The sequence below is a fragment of the Grammomys surdaster genome, unplaced genomic scaffold, assembly GCF_004785775.1.
Source record: "Grammomys surdaster isolate TR1022 unplaced genomic scaffold, NIH_TR_1.0 265, whole genome shotgun sequence".
In the NCBI taxonomy this organism is placed as follows: Eukaryota; Metazoa; Chordata; class Mammalia; order Rodentia; family Muridae; genus Grammomys; species Grammomys surdaster.
The window spans coordinates 1-6226 of NW_021604706.1; positions in this window are offsets into that span (position 1 = coordinate 1).

Consider the following 6226-nt stretch of genomic DNA (forward strand, 5'->3'; position numbering starts at 1 on the left):
TATTGCCTATTACTTCTCAGGGATTAGAGGCTGGAAGTGACACCCCTTTCTTTTTCTCCCTGTGGGATCTAGGCATCTCAAACCTAGAGCTTCTTTGCAAACTTTCATCTAGGATTGCAATTTCCTTCCTCTGACCATTGTTCAGGCAGAAAAATGGTCAGAGGAAGGAAATTGCATTAATCAAGAAAGGTGAGCGGCACGTGCAAGTCTTTAATGCCTGTACTGTGAAAGGGAGGCAGAAACTCTGGGATCTTTGCAAGCTTGAGGACAACTTGGTCTTAAAATTAAAAAGAAAGAAAAAGAAAGAAAGAAAGAAAGAAAGAAAGAAAGAAAGAAAGAAAGAAAGAAAGAAAGAAAGAGAGAGAGAAAAAGAAAGAAAGGAAGGAAGGAAGAAAGAAAGAAAGAGAAAGAAAGAAAGAGAGAGAGAGAGAGAGAGAAAGAAAGAAAGAGAAAGAAAGAAAGAGAGAGAAAGAAAGAAAGAGAGAAAGAAAGAGAGAAAGAAAGAAAAAGAAAGAGAGAGAGAAAAAGAAAGAAAGAAAGAAAGAAAGAAAGAAAGGAAGGAAGAAAGAAAGAAAGGGAGGCCCCTCCCCCATTATGACATCAGAGTGGTAGTCCAATCATTTGGCTGTGGGACATAGTAAATTTACATAAGACTACTGATTGGCTGATGGGCATAAGCCCGCCCCCAAGATGACGTTTGTTTACGAATTGTTGCCAGAGAAACCAGCATTTGAGCTGGCTGTTGGACAAGCAGCAGTAAAGCTTTACTGCCGCTCCTCTACTCTCTTCAAGAAGAGCTGAATTTGATGAAAAAACCAGGGGATTTGACCCTAAATGTAGAAGTCATTTGGACAACAGACTTCTGGGTTCTGTTCCCAGTTTATTTTTTTTCCAGTCAGTCCCAGAAAATCTGGGAATTCATTGCTTAAATGAGTTCCAGAAAGAAAGGCCCTTGTCTTTCTGGCCAGCAGTTTGCTGAAGGAGATGACATCGTGAAGCCGAAGCCAAGGGACAGGCAGGTCCGACAGGCGAGAAGTGTCTCCTCAGGACACAAGTCAACGGAGCCGAGGAGTCTTCAACCAACTCTTCAAAGAAGACAGCGGGGCCGCTCTTTGAAGAAACGTCGTTCTGTGCAGAAGGGTTACTCTGAGGAGAAACCCTGTACAGTGGAGACAATTCCCTCCAGTGAGAAAAATCTTTCTGCCGAGAAGCCTCGTTCCATCACTGAGAAGCATCGCACTAGACTTAAAAGTTCCTCGGCTGAAAAGCTTCAGTTAGCGGAGAAGCATCCCTATGCTGAAAAAAGCTTTACTACAGAGAAGAAGAGATCCTCTGCCGAGAAGCACTCTCCAACTGAAAAAGCTCGGATGACCCAGAAGAGGTCTTCTGCTGGGAGGCGCCACTCTGAGACACACGGCTCTGGGAAGAGTCCTCACTTTTCTGAGAAATGCCACGCTACAGACAAACGTCATTCATCTGTGAAGCGTGGCTCTTCAGACAAAGATCATCCTGCAGATAGAGGTCGGCCCAGCAAGAAAACATGCCCTACGGAAAAACTTGAGAAAGGTCGGTTGACAGGGAGAAGTCCATATGCTCCTGCCACAGAGAGAGGGCGCCCGACTAAGAGAAGTCAACCTATTAAGAAGGGTCTCTCTAATGAGAACCGACACCCTGCAAAGAAAGGCTGCTCAGCCAAGATACTTAGCTCTGCAGAGAGAGATCATCAGATAGAGAAAGGCTGTGCTACAGATAGTGGAGTCTCTACAGAGAAAGATTGCCCTTCAGGGAGAGGTCGGTCTGCCAAAAAAAAGTCATCTGGCAGAGAAGGGCCACTTGGAGAAAAGTACCTGTGCATCAAGAGGCACTTCTTCAGGAAAAGATCTCTCTGCAGGAAGAGTTCGCCGCAACAGAAGCGGCCCTGCAGAGGAGGGTGATTTAGTCAAGTGTAGTATCTGTGAATTCAGTGTACCCTCTGGGGGGAGAGATCGCCCTGCAAGAAGTCCCTCCACAAAAAGCAACCTTCGAGAGAAGAGTCGCTCCGTAGAGAGTGGAATCAGTGCATCGAGAGTACCCTCTGCAGGGAACGATCGCCCTGCAGGAAGAGGGCGCACCAATGCAATCCAGAGGGCAGAGAAGGGTCGCTCGGTCAAGAATGGTAGCAGTACATCGAGAGGACCCCCTTCAGGGAAAGATGGCTCTGGAGGAAGAGGTCGCCCTAACAAAAGGGGCCCTGGAGAGGAGGGTCGGTCAGTTGAGGGTGGTAGCAGTCCATCAAGAGGACCCTCCACAGGGAAAGATCGCCCTATGAGAAGATGTCGCTCCAACAGAAGCAGCTCTGCAGAGCAGTGGTGCTCAATCAAGTGTGGTATCTGTACACCAAGAGTACCCTCTGCAGGGAAAGATCGCTCTGGAGGAAGAGGATACCCCAACAAACCAGGCCCTGCAGAGGAGGGTCGCTCACCCAAGAGAGATGTCTCTGCATCAAGACGACCCTCTGCAAGGAAAGATCATCCTGCAAGAAGTCACTCCACCAAAATAGGCGCTACAGAGAAGGGTCGTCCAGTTGACCATGGTATCTGTACATCAAGAGTTCAGTTTGCAGGGAGCGATCTCCCTCTAGGAAGTAGGTGCCCCAGTAAAAGCCGTCGGGCAGAAGAGAGTCGCTCTGTCGAGAATGGTAGCAGTCTATCAAGAGGACCCTCTGCAGCGAAAGATCACTCTGGAGGAAGAGGTCGCCCCAACAAACGCGGCCCTGTGGAGGAGTGTCAGTCAAATGAGAAGAGTATTTGTATAGCAAGAGCACCCCCTACTGGGAAAGAGCGCCCAGTAGGATGTCTCCTCACCAAAAGCAGCATTGCAGAGCGGTGTTGCTCAATCCAGTGTAGTGTCTGTATAACAAGACTCCCCTCTGCAGGCCAAGATCACTCTGGAGGAAGAAGTCACCCCTACGAAAGCGGCCCTGAAGAGGAGAATCCCTCAGTCGAGGGTGGTATTTGTACACCAAGAAGACCCTCTGCAAGGAAATCTTTCCCTACAGGAAAAGATCACCTCAACAGGAGCAGCCCTGCAGAGCTGAGTCAGTCAGTCAAGAATGGTCTGTGCGCATCAAGAGGAACCTCTGCAGGGAAAGCTCGACCTGCAAGAAGTGTCTCCAACAAAAGTGAGTCTGCAGAGCGGTGGTGCCCAGTCAAATGTGGTATTTGTGCACCCAAAGTACCATCTGCAGAGAAATATCACCCTGCAGGAAGAAGGCACCCTAACAAAAGTGGCCCTCCAGAGGAGGGTCGTTCAGTCCAGAGGGATGTTTCTGTATCAAGAAGACCCTCTGCAGGGAACGACCTCCCTGCCAGAAGACGTCGCTCCAACAAAAGCAGCCCTACTGAGGAGGGTTGCTCAGTCAAGTGTGGACTCTGTACACCAATAGTACCCTCTGCGGGGAAAGACCTCCCTCCAGGAACAGGGCACTCCAATAAAAGCCGTAGGTTAGAGACGGGTCGATCAGTTGAGAATCATACCAGAACATCAAGAGGGTCCTCTGCAGAGAACGATCGCCCTGCTCGAAGAGGGCGCACTACTAGAATCCGTAGGGCAGAGAAGGGTCGCTCGGTCAAGAATGGTAGCAGTTCATCAAGAGGACCCTCTGCAGCGAAAGAGAGTTCTAGGGGAAGAGTTCGCCCCAACAAAAGCAGCGCTGCAGAGGAGGGTCAGTCAGTGGAAGGTAGTAGCAGTCCATCCAGAGGACCTTCTTCAGGGAAAGGACGTCCTGTAAGAAGATGTCGTTCCAACAAAAGTAGCCTTACAGAGGGATTGTGTTCAACCAAGTGTGGTATCTGTACCCCAAGAGTACCCTCTTCAGAGAAAGATCGCTCTGGAAGAAGAGGTCGCGCCAACAAACGGAGCCCTGCAGACAGGGGTCCTTCAGTCGAGGGTAGTAGCAGTCCATCAAGTGAACCCTCTTCAGGGAAGCATCACTCTGGAGGAAGAGGTCGCACCAACAAACGTGGCACTGTAAAGAGGGCTGGTTCAGTGGAGGGTAGTAGCAGTCCATCAAGAGAACCCTCTTCAGGGAAAGATCGCCCCACAGGCAGAGGTCGATCTCTGAAGAAAGACCACCCTGCAGTGGAGGGGCGCTCAGCAGAGAGTGGAATTTGTGCAGAGAGGGGGCCCTCTGAAGGGCGAGAGCACCCTGCAGGGACAGGTTGTCTCCAAAATAGTCACCTTGAAGAGGAATTTCACTCCTTTGGAAGGGGCAAATCTGCAAAAAGAGGGCCTTCTGCAGGGAATGATCACCCCATTGGCAGAGGTCAGCCTCCAAAGAAAAGCCGCCCTGAAGAGGATGGCTGCTCTGCAGAGAGGGGACCATCTGCAGGGACAGGTTACCCCAGAGGCATAGGTTGCCCTTGGAAGAAAAGCCACCCTGCAGAGTCAGGGCTCTCAGTTGAGAAGAAACTCTCTGCAGGGAAAGATCCCCACACTGGGAGAAGTCGGGTTCCAAATAAAAGCCACCCTGCAGAGAGGCATCCATCTGCCTCTGTGAAAATTTGTCCTCCTAAAAAACAACGACCTGCAGAGAAAGGTGTCTCTGCAAAGAGAGTTCGTTCTCCAGAAAGAGTTCACTCCATGGAGAGAATTCATCTTGCTAAGAAAAGTTGTCCTGCAGAGAGACAGCTCTCTGCTGAGGAAGGTAGCATGGCAGAGCAGAGTTGCTCCCTTGAGAACGATCTTTCAAGGGAAAGAGCTCACTCTTCCCAGGGAAGTTGCGCAGCTGAAGAAGGGAGTAGGGTAGACAACATGCATTCTGTGGACAAAGAACATCCCTCCATGGAGAAAGGCTCCCCTGAAGAGAAACTCTCTTCAGGATCCGTGTCTAAGGTGACAGAGCCAAACAATATGCCGAGCCCTCCAGAAAACACAATTGGCGGTGACACCAATCAAGTAGCCCAGGTCCCTCACCGTAAAGCGTCTGTGACTGTGAAGATAAAAATGGGAGTTGAGTTGAGGGTGCCTGCTGAACTGAAGCTTCGTCTTGTTGAGGACTGGGACTTGGTCACCAAGCAAAAGAAGTTATTCCAACTTCCTGCTGACAAGAATGTAGATACCATTCTTGCAGAATATGTGACTTTTGTGAAGTCACAGGGGCTTGCTGATAATAGGGAATACTCCGTCGACGAACTTGTATATGGAATAAGAGAGTATTTCAACAATATGCTGGGCACACAGCTGCTCTGCCAGTTTGAAAAGCCCCAGTACGCTGAAATTCACCTAGCTTATCCTGGTGTTCCAATGTCTCAGGTTTACGGGGCTCCACACCTCCTCCGATTGTTTGTGAAAATGGGGACTGTGTTGGCCCATTCACCCCTTAATAGGCACAGTCTTCTCTTAGTGTCTAACTATATGCATGATTTTCTTGAATACCTTGCAGAGAACTCTGCTTCTCTGTTTAATGTCAGCAATTACAAAGTAGCTTCTGCTGAATATTGTTGCAAAGCCCTGTGAGGGGTCAGCTGACCACTTAGTCCTGTATCAGTAAATATTTCTGTTTGCTGTTTGCACTGTGTAATTGATGTTCTTGAAAACTGTATAACAGGGCTTAATGATTTCTTTTGATTATTGTTGTGAGCAGAAAAAAAATATTAATTCTTTACCACCATGTGCCATCATTCAACAACAAATAAATGTTGACTAAAACATTTTGTAGCTTTTTTGGCAATGTTGTTTGTATGTGGGTGCTTCTATCCCTTCCACATTATGAACTTCTACTACATACTCATATTATGTGATAAAATGCCCTCATTTCTAGTGCCAAAGGTTCAACATAATGGATATACACAAAACACATATACACACATAGTCAAAAATAAAAATCTTTTAAAAATGTAAACAGGCTATAGATGTAGCTAAGAAGGACAGGAGTTCAGTCCCTAGATTAAAGAAGAAAAGAGGAAGCAGCAGAGAAGGAAGAGGAATGATTGATAAATACAAAGGAAGAAGGGGAGGTAGAGAGGGGAAGAAGAAGAAGAAGAGAGCAAGAAGTCCTGGAGGAAGGCAGGAAGAAAAGAAGAGATAGGCAAGGAGGAACGGAGAAAGGAAGAGAGGAGGAGGGGAAAATGTAGTGGAGTAATAGGGAGGAAGAAGAGAAGAGGAAGAAAAGGAAGAAGGAAGAGGAGAGGAGCAAGAAGGAAGACGGGGAAGGGGATAAGACGGGGAGAACAGGAGGAGTTGGAGG